The sequence below is a fragment of the Lissotriton helveticus genome, chromosome 7 (assembly GCF_964261635.1).
Source record: "Lissotriton helveticus chromosome 7, aLisHel1.1, whole genome shotgun sequence".
Taxonomy (NCBI): domain Eukaryota; kingdom Metazoa; phylum Chordata; class Amphibia; order Caudata; family Salamandridae; genus Lissotriton; species Lissotriton helveticus.
Window position 1 is genome coordinate 755,897,595 of NC_136068.1, and position 24,181 is coordinate 755,921,775.

At 42.5% G+C, this 24,181-nt stretch overlaps 1 long non-coding RNA gene across 1 annotated transcript in view; it reads left to right on the forward strand.

The window, feature by feature from the left end:
• Positions 1–24,181, forward strand: part of LOC144767022 (uncharacterized) — a 146,409-nt gene that overhangs the window by 71,232 nt on the left and 50,996 nt on the right. The window contains exon 2 of the long non-coding RNA XR_013598029.1: positions 16,750–16,918. This is a non-coding gene — a long non-coding RNA (uncharacterized LOC144767022). The remainder of the gene's footprint in view (positions 1–16,749; positions 16,919–24,181) is intronic.

The window sequence follows — 24,181 nt, forward strand, 5'->3', positions numbered from 1 at the left end:
CTCCAGCGCTGCTAAGGTCCAAAGCTGTAGCCCAAAAACTGCCTGCCTCGTTGCCGTGCAAGAAAGCTGAAAGTCGAGCCTTTTCCCTACTATAATCCGCTCGAGGTTAGGAGGCGGGATGGGCTTAGCTGCAGTACTCCCGGCTGCCTGATTGCCGGCTGAATCCCCGCCTGGACCACCCCCTTCTGGGACAGCAAAACACACTCCAGCTCCGCACATCAGGCACGATACACCGAGGCACTCAGACACCGAATTTTGTGTTTTAAAGTGAGTGCCTGAATCCGTGCCTGCATCCGTCCGTCCTTCGATCTGTCAGCCGCCCGCAGAAGCTTGCTTGCTCACTCGCTGATCACGCAGCTACCATTGGACAGGAACTCAGGTCGGAGCACCGCGGAAGCTCAACTAGCTGCCGCCATGTTTCCCCGTCCAGTCCCCCTTTCTTATGTATACTTCCATTTTCTCACTTTCCTGTCTCCCCAATTTCTGGCCTCTCTTTATGGCCACTTTAACTCTTTGAATTTGGCTCCGTCGTTCTGATGAATTGATTCAAGTTCCTAGGTTTGTCTTGTGACGGAACAAGTGTGCCCCTACATGGAGAATAAAAGCAGTGGCTGCTAAAATTAAGACATGATGTGAACGCAGAGGTTTCATTCCTTTACAGTCACACGGGTCATCAGCCCTGTCAGCCCTGTTACATATTTATTCATGTTCCAAATTAAGCAATGCTAGTAAGTTTCATGGCTAATAAACTGTTAATGCACAGTAAGTAGGGGGTAGAGAGGTGCAGATGCTGTTAAGGAAATGATGCGCCGCAAGAGGGGATGGGCAGGATTAAGAAAAGAACTCTTCAGAATGCGCGCCCTTCTCTGGACTCTGGTCCCCTACGCTGCATCATTTCTGAATCTTAGGTAGTTCGGTTCAATGCAAACTTCCATCGGAAGGGAATTCCACAGAGGGGGGCAAGGTCAGAAAAGCTTCTGCCTTTAACTCTTTTAGTATGCAGGATAACGTCCTCGTAGGAAGAGCCATAACCTTCGCAATCATCCCCACCTCCCCTCCTTGTACCAACTACATCATCATACTACTTTAGCAGGTCTACCAAAAATTTCCACGGCACCCCTAAAAGCATGTCTCAATACTGCTGCAAGGCTCATCACCGGAGCTAGGAAATTCGATCATATCACACCACACCTGAAATCTTTAAACTGGCTACCATACGAAGCGAGAATCCATTTTAAAATGGCATGTATCACACGCAAAACACTTCACTTCAAAACTCCAAGATACCTGGCTCAGAAAATAGAGCTATCTGGAGGAGACAGACCGGCCAGGAGTGCCAATGAACTGCTGCTGAGACCACCCATCTTCCGGAAGAAGAAAACATACAACATAGCTTTTTCAGGGGCAGCGCCTAGAATCTGGAACTCACTACAACCAAATGTTAGGAAAATTACTAACACGGCAACATTCAAGAGGGAAATTAAGATTTTCCTAATGAATACGTTTCTCACTTAGGCAAGAAGAGACATCACCACCGCCGCGACAATGTGGGACCAAAGCAGAACTACTGAGTGAAGTAAATAGAAAGCCTCTAATTGCACTGGGAATAACCTAGAGGCGATATACTTACCCAGAACCTGAAGGGAAAATGCACAGATAAAGACTAGTGGTCCTATTGTTATTATACTACAATTTACAGTACTGTAAACAATATGAATAGCATGTATGATAAATTTAAGAAGAACACAGCTGAAATGATATTGGAATTTGCACATGCCGATGGCAAGTGGTAGGTTAATATACTACGCCATTGTACTTGTTAGGAGAAAAGGCTGTACAATCGTATACCTAACCACCAGATATCAGTATGAATCGTTTTTCTACATTACTATATACCTTCCTAACTCATTCTCTCCGAATGTTTATGATATGCAAGATGTAGCCCTAAACCACGTATTGTACTGTATGGTATTTGTATTTGTATCTGTGAAGCGCTCTGATACCCAAGGGTCACGTTCGCGCTATACAAAACTTTCTAAATAAAATAAATAAAAATACTGCACTCCCATTCTGCCAATCAAATAACCAATACAAACTTCTCTCTTGTTGTGGTCATTTGTTGGCCGCAGATTTTATTTTGTAATGCAGAACAATATACATACTTTGCATTTTTGCTGTTTTAGTCTCTTCTGTCCAGTCCTGGCACACAGCCCTCCGGTGTGCCTGATTATCAACCCTAATCCGCGTAGTTCTCCACCACGCCTACTCTTATTCTCATCCTGCAACATTGTTGTTCCTTTGGTGTGGGTGGGTGGGAAATTCTGTTTCGGCGCTGTTCCCCCTGCTCCAACCGTGGATGTGGAGTTCACCTGGGGGAGCAGCCTTATAGCCCCCCCTTTCCTTTGTCTTGGTGGCCTGCTCGTAGCTAGGCCCCTCATTAGGGGGTTCGTATCTCGCTTACCCCCCCATTGGCCCCCGGCACCCACGCGGTAGGGGGGATGGGGGGACGAGGGTCTGAGGCAAGCCCGGCTGGTTTCGCGTCCTTTGGCTGCCTGCACGCCAACTTCTGAGGCGCTCCTTTGATTGTTCCTGGGGGAGAAGAGGGGCACGGCGACCGTTATGGCGCCGGCTCTCGAGCCCCCACTTCGTGAAGGCAGCCTCTGCGACACTCTGAGATCTCAAGGAGGGTGCCGGACGGGTCATACCTTTTTAATTGAGGACAACACAAAAGCAAGGCCCTACTTGTAAATCGCTCAATATTTGCCACACAAGCATTCTCAAACTGGATTATTTTTGTGACAGGGAGTCAGTGAATGTTTTAAAGCGCAGGGATGGATGACTAACTTGAAGTTTATGAAGGGGAGAGGAGGGACACCTACCCAGGACGTCGATGATGCTGCCGCAGCCATGGGACAAATGTCTACTATGTGCTAAATCACTTACACTCTCTCTACTTGTGCAGACTAGGAATGGTTACTGTCCGATTTGCCCAGCAACAGCAGCATGACCAATCACTTCATAGTTTAACAATAAGCCATTCCACTGATTGGCCATTGCTACATTGGGCCAGCCCTCCCACCCCCCTGCAGTGCCAATTCAGGCCTGCCTGTGGCTGCCGCTGCCTCCTTCTGGGCGAGACTAGACTAGCAAACCCCGATCCACGCTCTACATGCAGCAGCCAATACAGAGGCTGCTCTCCTATAGAGAGGAAAGCCAGGATTGGGGTGAGCAGGAAAACTGCTGCTCATTTAGTGACTATTGGGGGCTGATACTTTGGGCAACCCCTAGTCACTGATGTGCAGGCCGCAAAAAAGCTTTCTGCACATGTTGGGTTCCTGGCTGGGGAAGGCAGCTGGCCAAACCCAACATGCACACTGCCGTCTTGCTGCACTGCTACTCATTATTCGCGGACAGTCTAGTGCGCGGCACTCGGCCCATCATGTAACTGTGACGTGAGTGACGCCACTCACCCTGGTTTAATAATTAACACTCCACCGCTCTAACAGAGAATCCACCGCTGACTGTTACGTGCCTTACCTCCTGTGCTTCATGCTGTCATTTGGTTCTTGTAAAAAATACGAAGAAACGAAACCCAGTTGAGGTTCTTAAAACTATATCACCCATGAATCCCACATTGTACTTCCTACTTCTTCCCGATTTCTATTGACGGAAGGACTGGCCGGAACCATAAGCGGGATGTCCGCGGTCCCCTCGCTGTAGATTATTTTCGAGCAGCGTGAGGAGGCGGAGCTGCGGAGTGAGGCGTCGGTAAGGTTAGGTTTCTTGCACCGTTCTGTGTGTTCTCTGGTAACAGTGTACACTTATGCACTTGATATGGGATTACAAGTGCTAGAGTCCCTTCTGTGATGTTGTTTACTTTTTGATATGGGATCAGTATAAGCTGCCGTTGAACATTTGATTTAGTGTTAAGAACGCATTGGCGTTCAAAGTTCGAGATCAGCTGATCTCGGGGTGGAGTCTTTACTCTGAAATTTTTGCGGTGTTATTCGGCAGCAGATAGTAGTATCTTAGCTGAGACACGATCCTTGTGAAAGAGTGTGTGATAATTAGGCTTCAATGGGCTGGCAATACCATTCGGATAATGATACATTTGGTTAATGATACATTGGGTGAGGAGAACCCCTCCATCTGCTGTTATTTTTTGTTACTTGTCCTTGATACTTTCCTAAATCATGTTTCTTGATTGAGGTTGAGCTCCATTTGTTGTCCTTGGAGTTTATTCAGAATCCAATGAAGGACACACAAAGGAATCTATTACTAGAGTAATTCTATGGTGTTTTTATTTAGCCTATTAACAGGGGGTCAGAAACAAGAGGAGTCCTTCTCTTCCTCTGTGACGTTGGCCTGACATATTCAGTTGATAGGAACAGTGTGGGGGAAAAGCAAGAAATAATGATTGCATTAGTATCTTCGTTCTTACTCTTAATACTACAAACTTGGATATATTACTAAAAGTTCCTGTCCATTTATCTTTCCACAGGAATAATCGATGAGCATTAGGTAGAATAGATCTATGATTTAGGTCTCTATGGTCGTTTGAAGAATCTTGGATTATATTGTTTCTTATGTTTTTTCAGGTATTGATGAAAATATACATATATATATAAGTTCAAAAACCGGGGTAGGTTACTGGGATCTGGTTCCCGTAGTCAGGTGGCGTGTGAATCTCGGCTCCCCCGCCGCCGAGAAATTCCAATTTCTTCCAAGATTTGCAAGTTAAGCACCACACGCACTCGGAAAACGTACAGCTATTGGCGTTTATTTTCCAAAATAACGCTACGCGTTTCAACACCGAAGTGCCTTGCTCACACGTTAACCTCAGTTCATGAGGAACACATTTAAGTACAGACTTCCTGATAGTAAATAGTAAACATAAAAGAAGTACATACACATCATGTTACAACGGCGGCCATTAATAAATGTCAATTCCTCCGTGTGTCTCTATGTAAACAAAGTATCATACATTAGAAACCGCATGTACAATTATTGACAGGCTGGTATGTTGGTCAAAATAACTAATCATAAGTTAAATGAAAAGAAAAACGCAGTCAATGGGCCAGTGGATGTAAGAACTAACGCCATTACTCGTATGTATCCACCATTTTGGAACAGGGTCTCGCGATCGATTCCACGTAAGGAATAGACCAAACAATCATCCAAAAAAATAATTTTGAATTAAAGTAAACAATGGTGGAAAACCGGGATGAAATTATATGTAACAATACACTTTCTTGGTACACATTCCCGTGGATAATTCAAAGAGATTCACTCGGTCTAGTGCCCGACAGTGATGACCCACCCATAATCAGTCTTAGGGTGAAAAAACCAGTCTGTACAGACTGGTTTTTTCACGGACACACGGAGGAATTGACATTTATTAATGGCCGCCGTTGTAACATGATGTGTATGTACTTCTTTTATGTTTACTATTTACTATCAGGAAGTCTGTACTTAAATGTGTTCCTCATGAACTGAGGTTAACGTGTGAGCAAGGCACTTCGGTGTTGAAACGCGTAGCGTTATTTTGGAAAATAAACGCCAATAGCTGTACGTTTTCCGAGTGCGTGTGGTGCTTAACTTGCAAATCTTGGAAGAAATATATATATATATATATATATATATATATTCACTGAAAAAACCATAGGTTTCACACCAGTTATAGTTAGCTGGAAATTGTACTCGCATAAAACCATTGAAATTCCCACGTTATAGTTAGTTGGACTCACTATAACTTGCACGTCTGCAATGCACTGCTGATGACGTCACATATTACATCACTCATGACAGTGTTTTAAAAAAAAAAATTGATTGGTTAACTGGCTTATTAAGTGTATCTTAGTGAATACATATATTAGCGAGTAATGTTTAAATATTTAAATATATGCATGAGTGATGTTATATGTGACGTCATCAGCAGTGCATTGCAGACGTGCAAGTTATAGTGAGTCCAACTAACTATAACGTGGGAATTTCAATGGTTTTATGTGAGTAAAATTTCCAGCTAACTATAACTGGTGTTAAACCTATGGTTTTCAGTGAATATATATATATATATATATAGATATATATATATATATATATAACATTTCTATGGCAAAATAAAACCCTTCATTTTGTTCCTTTTCAAATTAAATGTATTAAGTGTTACCACTTTATTCCAATCAAGATGACTTCAGGTGTGCCATACTTTTGTCATAAGTAAGACTGTTAGTGTTCTAGTTGTTCTTTAGAGCACTCTGGGACATTCTGTCATTGGGCTATAGTTGGGCTACATCTGGCTGATGTTTGGGCTACATTTGGGCTCTTTTGTCTCTGGTGGCCATCTTGGGAGACTGCATATCAGAATTTTTTTAATGAAATATAAGAGGATTTGAGAAGTCACTCAAAATGTGCCCTAATTTTTCTTTCTTCAGCACTAATCATAATTTCTATGGCAAAATGAACCCCTCATTTTGTTCCTTTGCAAATTAAATGTTTTAAGTGTTAACACTTTATTCCAATCAAGATGACTTCAGGTGTGCCATACTTTTGTCATAAGTAAGACTGTTAGCGCTCTAGTTGTTCTTTAGAACACTCTGGGACATTCTGTCATTGGGCTATAGTTGGGCTACATCTGGCTGATATTTGGGCTACATTTGTTTTTTTTGTTTCTGGTGGCCATCTTTGGGCTACATTGGACTACATTGGGCTACATTGGGCTACATTGAGCTACATTTGGGCTCTAACATATGTATAGCCCAATGTAGCCCATTATATATTTTTTCAAAGTTAATTTTCGTAAAAACCACTGGAGCATATATCTTGAGACATAGCAAAGGCACATCGGGGTACCAGTCCCTACAATTTTGTCAAGTTTGGTGGAAATCCATTCAGCCGTTCGGGCTAAAAGTGAGTCCAACCGCCCTATAGAAATTAACATGTGGAAAACATGTTTTGGGACCCCCCTTTTATCTCGGCCCCCGCTTGACAGATCCCCCCGAAACTTTCGGGGAAGGAGCAGAGCGCAGCGAGGCAAAGTTAAGGAAAATTACAGGCAGATCCCTCATTCGGCGCCAAAGTTATTCCCAATAGAATGTTGCGGATTTCCTATGGAAAACGAACCTAACTATAACTACCTACTGGCGACCGCCAGTAGGTAATATAGATATATACTCCACAAGTATTTTAAACTACGTCCCCATACGCAAGATCAGAAAAAAAAGGGAACAAGGATAACGGCAACAGACGCTTTAAGTAGTAAAGATCTAACAGCAGTTGAAACTCTCGAAGACCTAGAAATGAATCATTCCTCGGACATAGAACAACTGGATACTGCTCAACGAGCAGAACTGCAAGGGATTGATCAAGAAAGAGAAGAAAGTGGTTTCAAACCCCCGTCAGTCTTTGTTCCACAATCTCCTTGGGACGCTGTGGATGTGTTCAGCGAAGCAATGAGCAATGACCTCATGAGATATCGCAAAGAACACTCTCAAAGCCCTAAGCTTAAATACAACATCACGGATCAGCAAAATATTGCTTTAAAGAACCTGATGCAAGATAAGAACATTGTTGTAAAACCTTCAGATAAAGGTGGGAACGTGGTTTTAATGACCAGGGACTATTATAAGAACGAAGCACTGAAGCAACTCTCGGATGAGAAGTTTTATATGAAATGTACCAATGATGTCTACCAACAGAGCATCAAAGAATATGAAAGTTTGATCAAAAAATGGTATGATCTTCAGATGCTAGGAAAAGAAGAACACCTATTCTTATGTAACAACTGTCCCATGATTCCAACTTTTTACCACCTTCCCAAGCTGCATAAAATTAGAGACAGTCCACCTGGCCGTCCAATTATTTCCTCTATTGGCAGCTTAACTGAGAACATGTCCCGATTTGTGGATAATATCCTGGTTCCTCTAGTACTAACTTTAAAATCATACATTAGGGACACTAAAGACTTTCTAATGAAAATACAAGATCTAAAATGGAATCCAGGATATTTGCTTTTGGTGCTCGATATAACTAGTTTATATACCTGTACCCAACATCATCATGGTTTGAAAGCAATCCAACATGTACTTGATCAGCGTCAAATGAGATTTGCTAGACATAATCTTATGATCCTGGATTTTCTTGAGTTCTGTCTAACACATAATATATTTCTATTCGAAGATCAATTGTACTTACAGAAGTCAGGGACGGCGATGGGCACCTGTTTTGCCCCCAGCTACGCGAACTTGTTCGTGGGCTGGTGGGAGGAACAGGTGCCCAGGAGCTGTAAGGTTGGACAAGAGATGGGGAGTGTCATGTGTTGGCATCGTTACATCGATGATCTATTCATCGTATGGAACGGAAGTCTGCATACAGCGGAAGAGTACATTCAAGTATTGAATAGAAACAACCTCAACTTGCACTTCTCGGGTTCCATTAGTCCGGTGGCAGCGGAGTATTTGGACCTGAGAGTGTTCGTTGAGGGAGAACATCTACACACGACCCTGTATAGGAAGGAGACTGCTGGCAATTCTACACTCTTTGCCAGCAGCTGCCATCCCCCACAACTCATCAATAGCATTACTTATGGAGAGCTACTAAGACTCCGAAGGAATTGTTCCAAGGATTCAGACTTCGAGGCGGCTGCCTCGGATTGCCTATCCCGTTTTAAGATCAGGGGGTATGGCGAAAGTCTATTGCAAAAGACGCTGAAGAAAGTCAGAAAGATTTCAAGAGGGACCTTACTCACTGCCAAGCCAATTATGACTGGCCGTGATAGGGATACAACTACAAATAAAGGCAAATTCAGGTTCATCACTCCATTCTCAGCAGGTGCTAACGAGTTTAGAATGATGCTTAGAAAGAACTGGCACATTCTACAAACAGATCATGTATTGAAAGAGGATTTACCATCTTACCCACTGTTAACATTCAGCAAGGCAAGATCAGTGGGCGACATGCTTGTTACTAGCCACTTAGATAAGCCCCTGCCCAAACCAAACACCCTAAGGGACCAAAAGGGGTTTTACCCCTGTGGATGCTGTAAAGCGTGTGTTGGTAGCAAGAGGGTTCTAGCGTACGTAATATCAGAAACAGGGAAAAAGATACTTATAAAGAAATTCATCACCTGTAGTACGCACTACGCAGTTTATTGTTTGCACTGTCCTTGTGGCCTTCACTACATCGGCAGCACAATCAAGGAACTCAAACTGAGGGTATTGGAACACCTCAGGGCTATAGACAAAGCAGACCCCAGTTACCCTGTGGCTCGCCACTTTGCAGAAGTGCATGGCCGAGATCGTAACCATCTACAATATTTTGGCCTAGACACAGTGCCTCCAAATATAAGAGGGGGAGACCGTCTGAGACGACTTCGTAGATTAGAGTCAAGATACATCATAGATCTCTCTACTAAGCATCCGAAGGGTCTCAACAGTGGGGAGGAAATGGCTTTCCACCTTGGAAAATGAAATCTGTATATACTTAATCAATCACAATATATGCATATGTAAAAAAACATGAAATCTTACAAATTGCATCTGCTTATGGAGACATATACAAATTGAGCTAGGCTCTCTAGATACTTACTGTGTTAACTGGGAATGCAATTTGACCCTTCTTTTGATATACTGTATATACACTGTAAATAACTGAATTTAGAGATATGAACGTTGATAGATGCCCTGTCTGGGGTGCTTTGGGATCAGAGCACTAATTGTACAGTACAGCAAACATATGAAAATAATTTCCTCTGTAAGTTCACTTATCTCTATAATTTCTGTACATACAATCAAGTATATATATATACATATTTTCTTCATCATGTTTTTCATGTATCTTTCATATATTTTTCATAATTTTTTCATCATTTTTTTCATCATTCTTCTCATATTATGTGATGATTGAAGACATTAAGATGAATTATAATGTAAATGAGAGAATTAATATGAAAATTGATGAATTGCTTCTTAACATGAATTCTCGGCAATGGATATGAATTGGATTTATATATTTGCATATAGAAGCACTGTTTTGTTGATATCCAACGATAGAGGACATTAGCCGATCCACGGCTTTATAATTTGTTGATGTTTTATACAACATGAAAAACACAATATATCCCATGTCTCTGTGCACTAGCCCATCGGTGGGCTTTATTTTAGACCTTGTATTCACTATGGTCAAATGCATTTAAAACCATTTAAAGATGGCGCCCGCAGTGAGTGCAGTGGGGTTAGTCCTCTATCACTTTCTGTACTAAAATAATGCTTTATTAACACACTGGCTGTTGTACATATGTAACTCACACAGACGAAGGTAGAAGACCGAAACGCGTCTGTGTAACCCTCGCCAAGAATAAAAACTTGCGTGTTGAGAAGAACTCCTCGAGTGCTGTCTATTTTTTCCAGAAAGGGAGAAATTTGGAGCGTCATATATATATATATATATATATATATATATATATAAATATATATATATATATATGTTCCAAAATCAACAAAGTTATTTGCACGCTCTCAGGACAAAAAGAGAATAGTCGCCAAATCCAGAAAGTGCTGTTTATTCACAACGCGTTTCACCAAAAAGTGGCTTGATCACGTGAATAGCGCTTGTAGTTCATTGGTTAAATAACATGAACAATGTCACAGACATAAACATAGGACTTCGATAAGGGTTAATCGTAAACATACATAATTCATGTTAAATGCACAAAATACGTATTATTGAATGACCAAAATAAATGCATGATGTAAGCAAATTAAATCAATTGCGAAATATGCAAATGTGGTGAATTCGTATCTTAAATGATAAAATCATATCATCATAAGCTCTCACTCCAAATAACTCATAAAGTATCCTGTCAATCTGACATGAAAAATAAACACTCAATAATAACGATACGGCACAGAAATTCAATGACCGTACTTCACCCGATCAGTGTAACGGGACTCCACCCTGATATCTCATGTGTCAATCATTCTTGACTACGTCATGGCGCCATAGGGCGGACCAACCAGGGAAGGAGGGAGGAGTGAAAAAGAGATTACGGGTATTATATTATAGACAATTGTCTAACATAAGTATCAAGATAGTCCAATATGTGTAATACAGGTCAAACAATTAATCGATGTGTTCAAATGTCACACACTCACGGAGAATAAACAGCACTTTCTGGATTTGGCGACTATTCTCTTTTTGTCCTGAGAGCGTGCAAATAACTTTGTTGATTTTGGAACATTTGAATACCGGAGTAACTCCGCCGGCGTGCACGCCACCTTTCTTGGGTCGTGGGGGTCCAGAAGGAGTAACTATCATTTTGGATTCGTACTGAGGATCTCCGTTCAGACCGGCCATTTATACGTCCAGATCAAACAGAGAGGGAGGTGAAAAGACCACACGAACCCCAGTATAAGGTAAGCGGGAGCCGGGTTTTTCCGTCCTTACGGGAGGGGGGGGGTGAGTAAAGAAGGTTGCTCGCTACACCCTCACTCCTTGGGCAGCGGGGGACTCTTGGCATACCGCGGCGTACACCTTGGGGATAACAATTGGTCAGCTCAACACCCCCTGAACAGCGGTTTTCTATCACCGAACCGCTCATTGGGTATAACTTTACGACCCGTGGATATTCTCTGTATTTCTGGATTAATAGCGGCAAAAGGAACCCGGTAAATATTGGGGGGACAAAGAGAGAGAGTGCCTTGCAGTAATTATAACACAGTGCTGTTTTAAGAGAAGCATGGAAGAAAATGAAGAACGTATGAAAGCTGCTAAATATATGTTTGTGAGAAAAACTTTTCCCAGCAACACTATGGGAGGCAATGGAACAACTGCGAGAGTTGAACCAATGGACCAGAAATTCAGAATGCTTGAGAAACTGAAGAAAATAGAAATCACCAAATGGTGGGAGGCTACATCATTGCAGCATTATGTAGAACAGAATATGGTACCTAGAGGTCTGAGAATTTTTACAATCCCGATGTATGAAAAACCAAACCCTCTGATGCCTGAAGAGTGGTCATTGAATTCTGCTAATAGCTCACGAAGGATGTTGGAAATCCTCATAAAATATGCCTGGATAGACCGAGAGGAGATCATCAAGTAGATCAAGGAACTTATGGATGATATAGCTAAGGACATGGACACTGAAAGTTTGGAGAACAAACTTAAACCAATACAGGAGAGACTAACCAAGCATGAGGAAGACATTAAAGCACGTAAAGAAAGAAAACTTAATCGTGATTATGCAGACTATGACAGTGGCCGCATCTTAACTTTTAGTCACAAGTATGATCATCTGTACAGGCAGGATGGACTAGGCATCACTACTATAGAAAGAACAAATGTCACAATGAGCAATGAGGAAAACCCTACCAGTGGTAGTGAATCAGATGTCTCTACAATCAATGAAACCGAACCAACTATGGGAAGAAAACAGTTGAATTTTTTAGACGAGTACCGGACCCTAAGGAGGGGGTGGTTCATGACGAGAGAAACACCAATACCCAAAACCAGAGGACAACGGGGACGTGGAAAAGGACGCGGCACGGGAAACGCAGAAACAGAAAATCGCGGATCAGACAACGGTGGCAAAAGAGGCAAGGGACGTGGCGTCATGGGAACCAACAGAGAACGCGCCAAGAAGGGTAAATAATGGATGACACAATGGTAAATAGTACTATCATTAATTTATCTAAAAGAGAACTTACTATGATAGAGAAAAGAACTTTATGCCTAGGATTATCCTTTTGCCCTTCTTCCCCATCCAGATACACTGACAATCGCATTGACTTATTCAAATATACCCGGAAATTGAAACTGAAAAAGTGGTACAAGTTAAAAGGATATACCAAAGACATCTCGAACAATGAATCTGATATATCTAATGTATATAGTTTTGATATCAGAGATGGTGAGACCCTGAATACTGTTATTGAATTGGGGATTAATGAAGAGGATGAGGTAACCCCCATTAGTACCACACAACTCCTTTCTGAGTTGGAGATTTGTACCGATACAGCAGCCAATACAGACTTTAAAACCAAATCTCAGTTTGTGCCGATTTTACCACATGACAGCATAGACACATTCCATGAATGTGTCAACAAAAGTCTGGACGAACTGAGACATAAGAAACATTGGCGCAAAGGAGATCAAAATATGACACACAAACAGAGACAGGCTATCAAATCCCTTATGGAAGATGGAAGTATTTTCATCCGCCCAGCAGATAAAGGGGGAAATATTGTTGTCTTGGACAGAGAAATGTATATAGCGAAGAAGCAACCAGGCAGCTATCTGACAGTCATTTCTATGAGGGGATAGGGATGGAACGGTACCATGAGAGTATTACTATTTTGTGGGATTCACTCTTCGAATGGAAAGAAAGGGGTATTTTGACATGGGAAGATTTCAATTATCTCAAATGTGATTTCCCTGTACTACCTGTCCTATATCTATTACCCAAAGTACACAAAAGCAACACCAGACCACCAGGGAGACCCATAGTGTCCTCAAGGGGGAGTGTATCAGAGAAGGTATCGAAGTATATTGATCACTTTCTTAGGGAAGTTGTGATGGATTTGGCCAGTTATGTCAGAGACACAAAAGATTTTCTGAAAAAGATAGAGAATCTTATATGGGATACAGACTCTATACTGATAACATTGGATGTGCAGAGTCTATACACCATAATTGATCACGACCAGGGACTCGATGCATGTGAAGAATTTCTGAAAGGCAGACATATCAGATTTAGAGAGCATACACAAATGTTATTGGATATGATCAAGTATTGTTTACAGAACAATATTTTCTTATTTAATGGAGAGTTGTTCAGGCAAGTGAGCGGATCAGCTATGGGCTCATGTTTTTGCCTAGTTTTGCAAATCTTTTTCTTGGGAAGTGGGAGAAGGACATACGATGTGACCCTACCTTACAAGTTCAGTTAAAAAAAAAAATGTATACTTGTAAAGCGCACTGTTACTCCATCACGCAGTGTCCTGGCGCTGTATACCGCTGGGGAACCCGTCCTGGCTTTCCCTGTGAGATGGTCCCTCCTGGGCACCCCCAAGGTGAGGCCAGGCATCCCCGGCGCTGATAGGGCCGATGTGGAGATTAAGCAAGCTATTGCCCAGAGTTGCAGAGTGGGACCCATGGTTAGCTTAGGCACCTAGGCGAGAATTATCGAGTCCGCGGACATTGACCCAAGACCCTGCCGCAACAGGAATTGAACCCTGGTCCCGGGCCGACCTCTGCTTCAGGGTCTGCCGCTTCTAACCAGTGAGCCACACTTCTCCACAGTTCATGAAGGTATCTGTGTGGCTGAGGTACATAGATGACCTTTTTATTGTGTGGAAAGGCAGTGTGGAAGAAGCTGGTATCTTCATAGAGAAACTCAACCAGAATGACAGAAACATTGTGCTGAGTGGTAACAAAAGCAGGACAGACATAGAATATCTTGACGTCAAACTCGAGGTAAAAAACAACAAGGTCCATACATCACTCTTTCGCAAAACAACTGCGGGCAACAGCATACTACATGCCCTCAGCAGTCACCCCGAGAATCTGAAATGGAGTATTCCTTTTGGGGAACTGCTGAGGGCCAAACGCAATTGCAACACTTCCCAAGCCTATGAAGAGGAAAGTGTGACCATGATGAAAAGATTCAGAGAGAGGGGTTATCCCGAGTGGGTACTTAAAAAAGCCAGGGAAAGAGCCAACAACATAGACAGAACAGAAACTATTGCTGACAAACCAGTGGAAGATGACAAGAGTGGGGAGACAACAAGATTGATTCTCATGTATAGCTCAGATGCCCAATCCATTAAGAAAATAATAACAAAAAATTGGGATGTACTCAAAACTGATAATGTACTAGGTGCAGATTTACCAACTAGACCCAGTATTACATACAGACGAGGGAAAAGTATACGTGATATGCTGGTTCATAGTGACATCACAGTGTATCCGCCTACCAACATACAGGGCATTGATGGCTTTTTTCCTTGTGGCCATTGCAAGGCATGTGCCAACAGCAAATCATGTAAGGAGGTCACATATAATGGGATCAACAAAAAATGGTGCCCTTTCTTACATGTAGTTCTACATTTGTTGTATATGCTATTGCATGCACATGCAACAAGTGGTATATTGGCAGCACTACGTGCATGGCCAAAAAACGGATATTGGAGCATACCAGAGCTATTACGAACTTTGACCCCAAATATCCGGTGGCCCGACATTTTAGAGAACTACATTTTTCTAATGTCAGGGACTTAAGTTTCATCGTCCTGGAACAAGTTACAAAAAATCCCCGGGGAGGGAACAGAGTTTTGAAGTTACGACAACGGGAGTCAAAGCTCATCATTGAGTTCCAAACAAAGGCCCCAGGGGGATTAAATCAGGATGAAGAGTTATCAGTGCACCTTAAGAATTAAGCAACAGATATTATTACTCACGTTACCCCCTGTCATACTGTACATGTTCCTCCGCCAATCCATTCGTGCTTATGAACTGTTGCCTCAGTATGAACTGTTAATAATTTCAAGCTCTTCATTTTCCGTACTTCTCTTTGTATATTCAGTACTCATAGTTCTGATGTTTTAACATGTATATATATGCATAGGGTCTTTATGTATAATTTATAATTATGTTTTTTATTCGTTTCAGGAATAAGAGAAGGGGCCCATTTCACCTACTTTGCACGTTCACGGGATTCCTCCCCTTCTCTTTTTCTCCTGTTCACATGGGCACTGATATGCTTGTCTCACGTGAGACGGACGTATGAGGGTAACTTTGTTATTATCTTTTTGGCACTTGTCAGTACTTGAAGATTACACCGGGGACATTGTTTCTCCGTGAGTGTGTGACATTTGAACACATCGATTCATTGTTTGGCCTGTATTACACATATTGGACTATCTTGATACTTATGTTAGACAATTGTCTATAATATAATACCCGCAATCTCTTTTTCACTCCTCCCTCCTACCCTGGTTGGTCCGCCCTATGGCGCCATGACGTAGTCAAATGATTGACACATGAGATATCAGGGTGGAGTCCTGTTACACTGATCGGGTGAAGTACGGTCATTGAATTTCTGTGTCATATTGTTATTATTGAGTGTTTATTTTTCATGTCAGATTGACAGGATACTTTATGAGTTATTTGGAGTGAGAGCTTATTATGATATGATTTTATCATTTAAGATACGAATTCACCACATTTGCATATTTTGCAATTGATTTAATTTGCTTACATCATGCATTTATTTTGGCCATTCAATAATACGTATTTTGTGCATTTAACATGAATTATGTATGTTTACGATTAACCCTTATCGAAGTCCTATGTTTATGTCTGTGACATTGTTCATGTTATTTAACCAATGAACTACAAGCGCTATTCACGTGATCAAGCCACTTTTTGGTGAAACGCGTTGTGAACAAACAGCACTTTCTGGATTTGGCGACTATTCTCTTTTTGTCCTGAGAGCGTGCAAATAACTTTGTTGATTTTGGAACATTTGAATACCGGAGTAACTCCGCCGGCGTGCACGCCACCTTTCTTGGGTCGTGGGGGTCCAGAAGGAGTAACTATCATTTTGGATATATATATATATATATATATATATATATATATATATATATATATATATATATATATATATATATATATATATATATATAATGACATGTCAATTCTAGGGTGGTGTTATCATTGAAGATAATCTTGTTAACATTTTCTTTTTAGGTCTCCTTCCCAGCTGTTCCCTTCCATCCCTCGTTCAATCTGATCATCATTCTGTGTTTATTACAATCAGAAGTGAAACGATCAAGAGGTCGACCAGTATTGGGCATCAAATCAACTCCGAAGTATCTACAGACTGACAGCCTGAGACGTTTTTTAAAGTGCAACTTTGGTGGGTGGCACAATGAGTGGTGAGACCTATTAATAGTATTTTTTTTTAATTTTTTATTTACAGGCCCTAGGTACATGTTTTACCATTGACAATGGACTTATAAGTAAAATTAAAGTATCAATCAGGAATACACCCCTTTTACCATGTTTTAGGAAAGAGCACATGCACTTCACCACTGGTTAGCAGGGCAAAAGTCCTAATGGCAACCAAAACAAGGTCAAAAACAGAAAATATGAATCTGGGGTGACACCACCAAGAGGGGCAGGTCCACCATGAGCTACCCTTGCCAAAAGTAAGGGTAGACCAATTAATAACCAGATAGAATTTCCTGCATAGACGATGCAACAAAAAATGGCCCTCATATGCAGTGGAACTTCTCAGTTCGGTACCCCTATAAACCTAACCGTACCTCTCTGGCAATACTCTCGAGGGACACTATGCTAGCCAATGGAGAACCCTCCACCTCACCTGTGGACCCCATCTGTGAAGTTCCTAAACTTAACATGCTCACAGATGCATCGCAGTAGGCAGACAGTACCAGCAAGGCCAGTAAGGTAACGTGGTCCATTCTACTCTTGGGTCAGACTTCTGTCCCTAACCCAGGGAAAACTCTACCCATAAAGACAGTAACAAATGGAGACCACTGACAGAGTTCATTGTCAAGAGTCAGTAACCAAGCCATTCTCTGCCAGGTGGAGGCTTCAAGCTTGGACCTTGAGTAGGCCTCACTTCCAGCCTTGGGACAGACAATGCATTCCCTACTTGTTCTGAGGTTTCCCAGACTGGGGGGAAAGCTTCAGGTGTTAGACATCCTACTTCCACTCTCCCTTTATCCAGGTTAGGGGTCGTATCCAGAGACTGGCTTGTCAACCAGGGGCTGTACCCTGAGGCTGAACAGGTACTAGGAGTGAGCCTTTCCACCTCCTCCCCCCTCAATCTGGGCCTCGGTACCCCCCGTTTGGCAGTGGTACCCCCAGAAATCTCAGCTTTCAGAGTACCATGGCCAGCCATCCGTTTCACCTCTTCTTACACCAGTGGTAACTAATTTCTCAGGATACAGTCAATGGGCATCTGGAAACTGACTATGATCTTATCTAGGTCACTTCCCCACCCCACTCCAGGGGGACCAAGACCATAGGGTGGACAAATTCAGGCCCTTGGGTCTGGGTTACCCTACACACCTGCAATAGCAGGTACTAATCTGTAGAAACCAGTCAGTCTTTCTACCACCATGATTTGGCTGGCACCAGCCACTCTCAAAGCAGTGACAGATATCCTATTCAGTGTATACTGGTGGAAGTGTCTCACCCTCAAGGATCACAAGCTTGCTCTCTAAAGCTATCTCCTAACTAAGAGAGACTAGAATCTGTTTTTGGAGACATCTTCCCTCTTGGGCCACACTGGCCAACCTTATGGAGGTTGGTGGTTTCTTGGTATAGTCAGTGTTCCCTTACTTGTGTCTTACCTTTCCTTACTTGTGTCTTACATAGGAACAATCAAAGCAGTGAAGTTGGAAAGGAAATGTCCTGGGTTATCCCCCACCAGAACATCCTATCCGTTTCTCAGAAGGGGAATGGGATCCCTTTCCCCTAAGCTTACTCTGGGACCTGTCTGTGTTAAATTGGACCTCCCTCTTGCTCTGCTGAGGGGAACCTGAATCACCCTTCTTGGGGGTCAGTCCCAGAAACCTTCTTTTGGAGTCTGGTGCTGAGCCAGCAGTCCACCTCCACTGCAAGCTTCCTGGGTTTAGGAAATTTGGACTAAATTAGGTTTTGGTGCAGCTCTGGAAAAACATTACTTATCAAGTGCTCCTTTGCAAACTGGTTGTACAGCTCCACATGACTAATTATGGTACTGCCCATCACCCAACCATTCAGTGCCTTACAGAAGTAATCTGTGAAATCTTCACAGGATTTGTTTGACTTTTTCTGCCGGTCCTCAAACTCAAACCCACAGGTTTTCCGGATGATGCTATACTTACTGACAAGGAATTCCTTCATGAGTGGGTACTTTATCTTGTCACCCTTCCTTAAGAACAGCAGAGGATCCCTACTCTCACTAGGTATTTGCCTTCAGAGACTGGCTCCCCAATCCTCCTCAGGCACCTATGCATCTCCAGTGCTCTCTCATATGTATCAAACGGCTTGTCTGTTTCATTCCCCACCACAGCATTGGGGACCAGGTCCTTGGGAATATGACACTATGTTGTCGCTTCCACCATTGATCGACTCTGTGTTTTGTTTGGCTTGGAGGTACAGCTCTTTCAGACTCACTTCACCACCCTTTTAGCCTCAGCTTTTGCTTCCTCCAGGGTCAATTTCCTTTCCTCCAAAGCTCATTGCTGCCTCTTATTTCTCCTTTTCTGAAGCAACTTGCAGCTGGACCTGCTGCAGCTTCAGCTCCCTCTCTGCCTTCCAGTCAAACTCCTCAGGGTACAGATTGGAGTCCTACGACCTGCCCTGCTAGGGGACCTCGTTCCTGTGGGCACGTTGTGATTGTGATTGTGGGTTTTTAAAGCGCTAGAATCGACTCCCGAAGGAGTATCTCTGCGCTATAAATTGATATAAATTGATATTAGAACGCTGGGGAACCCGTCCTGGCATTCCCTGTGAGATGGTCCCTACTGGGTATCTCCAAAGTGAAACCAGCCATCCCCGGCGTATGTGGGGGGGCCGTTGTGGAGATGAGGCAAGCTAATGCCCAGAGTTGCCGAGTGTGATCCCTGGTTAGAGTAGGCACTGAGACGAGAATTATCGAGTCCGCTGACCCTGGTCCTCGACCCTGCCGCGTCGGGAATAGAACCCTGGTCCCGGGCCGTCCTCTCCTTCCGGGTCAGTGAGCCACACCACTCCACGTTGTCTTCCTCCCATTGATGGAGCTTGGGGCTTTTGGCCAGGCCATTTCCATCCTCATCCTCCATGTCTATCAAGTCATCCTCAGGGTTATCATTCTCTTGCACCTCTGGGGCCACCTGCATACCGCTGAAAATGTGCACTCTTAAGTTCCGACTCCAGGAGCTTTGCGCAGAGTTTTTTGTTGGAGGAGCCACGTAGAGTCCATTGTCAACATGAAGAACAGGTTAGGTGTCGGGGACATTCACTGTTGTAGCACGAAGAGCCTGCTTGTTGCTAGAGGTTCACAATGGGGGGTCTTTACAGGTGCTCACTGTTGACGCAGCATGTGGATTATCACTGTAGCTCCTGTTGCTGAAGTGTTCGGCCAGTGTTATTGATGTGAAAAGCTTCAAAAACCCTTCTGCCAAGTTTTCTGTCCCTCTGCTCTCGATCCATCCACAGATCACACTGCTGGCATCAGAAAGGACCTGCTGTCATTCACAGCTCAGATTTGCATTGTGTGATTTTTTCAGACCACACTTTTCATAATTGCTTTAAATGTCCTGATGATATTAAACAGACAAATCCTGATACACGGGAGAAGAATAACATAGTTCTCTTCCTACTGGTCCTTCTGGACCCCCTGGTCTTGTTTCTCATCCTGGTTCTCTTTCCAGTGCACCTTTTCTGGGTTGCTTTGGTATTCCTCCTCGTCCTGGCTCCCCTTTGCTCTAGCAGCATTGTAGTGGTTTCTTAAATTTGGTGCAACTAGTTTTAGTCCTTCCTGGCCCGAATCTACCTTGTTCTGCTCTTTCCTGGCACTTCCTACTCCTGGCTCATTCTTTTTAGCTATTTCCTTTTTATACCCTCTTTGGTTCCCCCTACTTTTGCACATAATAGGCTGACTGTTCAGCGAGGCTACCTATTTACAGCGTCGTTCACTGCAATATTATTCTAGGGACACGCTATATACATCATTCATTTTCACTAACCATGTTCTTTTACTGTCTGCAGATCAAGTATAAGGTAAGGCAGTTATTTTGTATTTTTCATATGGATACCTAGCTTCTGGGGCTCAGACATAAGATGGCCTCACAGATGCATTCCCAGCACATTGTTTTTGTACTACAAAAACATGCTCTGTGCCCTTAGAGGGCAGAGAGGAGCACTCCAGCTGTGATGGTTGCCCTTGAATGAATGTATTGTTTGAAAGGCAGCTCTACAGATGCTAAGCTTATTTTTCACGAAATGTTCCATGTAAGATTACACAAGTTTTCAATAAACACATTGTAAACTTCCCTCATGTTTTACTTGCCTGTACCATGAGAAAACATGAGTGTGCAAACGAAAGTGGTAAGATCTGTTTTCATGATTCCCTTGTGGATCTAAGTGTCAGGTTTTTGATTTGTCTGAATCACTTGGTACTCTGTGCAGGTTAGGAGTTGGGTGAGGCACTGTGAGCTAGTCAGTTAAAGAAAATCAGGTTCTGAGGGGGGTACACAAACTCAGTCTCCTACCTCAGGACATCCTGTCTTCCATATACGCAGTTCTACTAGTCCTAGTGGAATCCGTATAACATGGAATCACCAACTTTCAAAGGTCAGGTACTTATTTAACAGATCTCCTGAGTAGTGCTGACGTTTACCTATGGTGCCCTGTTCTTCTTACACAGTGACATCCATGCTGTTAGGGATATATCCTCCACATCACTTTAGGGAGTATCTACATTTTGTGTGATGGTTGTTCAAACTTGAACCTTTAAAAGATTACCCCCCTTTCATGTTACCCACTTTGGACACTGTATTTTATCATAGCGCTAGTGATTAAGATTCCTCAGAATTGCAGAGCTGTGGTTACTTAACATATATTGATGCATGGTCTTAGCATGGCGTTTGGGAATTTAACGTTTGTGGTTGAAGCACATCTGCTTATAAAACTGAAGTTTACTACACATGGGTACATTTTCCGACTGCAGACGCCAATACACAAACATTGTATATACATACATTAATGCAGCACCACCGGGTGCATGCAGACTACAACAACATTTAGAAATACCACTTTCTTTTTGGGAACATCAAAATTGGTTCCGTGATGCCCTTCCACATGTCTTCGATGATGTTCGTACTGGCCCACTCATTAATGAAGGGGCCACATAGGTAGCCTTAGGTGGCTATACACTCAACCATCCTATCATTAATCTGCCAGTGGCAGTTTTAGGAAATCTCTATAATAGACTTGTCCTCCTTTATAGATCACTTACATAACATGTTTTGAATGCTTTGGTCACAGCACTACGAGGGCAGTGTAGGCTGTCCAACCACACTTGGCCATGCTGGGTATTAGTCCAGTGACTATTAATTCTATTATGAGAAAAATCCCTTCTAGACAGGGTCAGATTACGTTCTGCATTGCTCAAAAGACCAATTATTGAAGCTGTGGTCCCTCATACAGACCACAGGAAAAGCATCAGATTTTGTCCATTTGCTTGCCATTTGGAATGGTTCCCAATGCTGGTGACTGCACTACTTGAGGCACAATTTGTATTGCTGTTTATACCATCACACATAGTACACCATCTCTGGCTGTATTGCCAGAGGTGTGTAAAACGAATTCAAAAAGAATATGGGGCAAGTCTTGTCCTGAAGTTGGGGATGAAACTGATGTGCAATTTAAATGCATTGTCCTCAATCATTCTTGCCAATATCAAGGATGAGGCAGCATCTTTGTTGTGGGCAGTATATCTTTTAGGCAGCGCAGCTGAGGTCAAAATAGTTTGCTGGAATGTTCAAGAGTTTCTGGTAGCGAAAGCAACTAGCTACTACATTCATGTAGAGATTCCATAGCTGGTATCAGCCGTTACAATCAATTATTAACTTGGATTTGATTTGCAATTCGAGGGTGACATTATGCGCACTATTAGAGTAATATTTTGTGAGAATTTAAAATTATCATATGACATTCTCTTGGTGGAGGTGGACTGGCATCCCAACTCTGTACGTCCCCTCAAGGGGAGGATATTATTATCCCTGCATTTTCCGCACTAGTACCTGGGGAGGTCAAACTAGCATATGCTACAGAATGGGCTCTTGCTCAAGCCCCAGCATTATATTGCAATCATGTGGACTAGGATGTACCCTACAGTCCAGTTCACAGCCTCTTGCCCAATACGCAATTAAACATGGAACTAAAGCTTCAGTGAGAGAAATCCTCTCACAACTTGAGTACCATGGAGTATTTGAACCCTGTATCTCCAAAGAAATAAGCCTTTGTCTCTGGTGTCGAAACCAGATCATTCATTCCTCATTGTCTTAGATTAAAGACATTTAAGGAGTCATATACGCACATTTGTGGCACTACATTCACATAGTATGGCATTTATTTACAATATTGTCAGTAAGAAATACAAAACAGTGGATATTTACAATGTATTTTTCTGCCAAAATCTAGCACCTGAAAGCAGAGATTTAAGTGCCTTCTCGTGTTAAGCTTTAAAGCCGCTTTTGTCGACTTCCTATGAGGTATAAGAATAGTTCAGGACTGTTTTTTGCCTGTATTATGTCAGTTATGCATTAGATTCACACACAGGCATTGCCCTATGTAGATGATATTGATCTGATGGGTGGTGATTTGGATTTTCATTTAGTACTTCAGGCCCTGCTGACACCTTCAACACACATGCCTTGTGAACCCCTGGTACCTTTTTACTCTGGACTTCTGAGGGGATTAATGTACTTGCTACTTAGGACTGTAGTGTATTTCCTATATTCCCAAAGGCTCTGCGCATTGAAATAATATATCCTATAGATTTGACATAGGCCTGAGGTCTACTAGGTCTCTATTGAATATACTAGACTTAATTGTGAGTGCCAGCTATCTCAGAGGTCACTAGAAACCTTCTTGAATAAACAAGAAGGGATTAGTTTCTGACAACCGAATAAACATGACAACTTTGTTTCCCAAGAGTAAGAAATGTATCACTAGAGTCGCGGAAACAATAGATAGTTATTTCACTCAGTCAATCATGCATGCTTCATTTCACCAGAGGTGCAAAGAAATAGAGAGACGGGCGTTTTCAACAAAAAGTATTTATTGAACAGTCTTCTGTCTCATGCAGAGGAAATGAACTGCTTCAATCGTAATACTGGTTGCAAAGTACAATGCATATAGTATGAAGAGTATTATAAAATAATACTGTATAAGCATGATATGGGTTCTAAGCCATAAAATACATAGAATACTTACATTAATAAATAAAGACTAAAAGTACTCAACTGGTGCTTCTAAAATACTCTACCCCGGTGTACCTAACCTATGTCTAGTACAAGGGAACAAGTAAGTGAGGGGTAGCTTAGTTTCAGTATTCGTTTGCCAAGAATCTATTCAAAGAATTTTCTACGGGTCTAATCAGCTCTGTACCTTGGTTTTA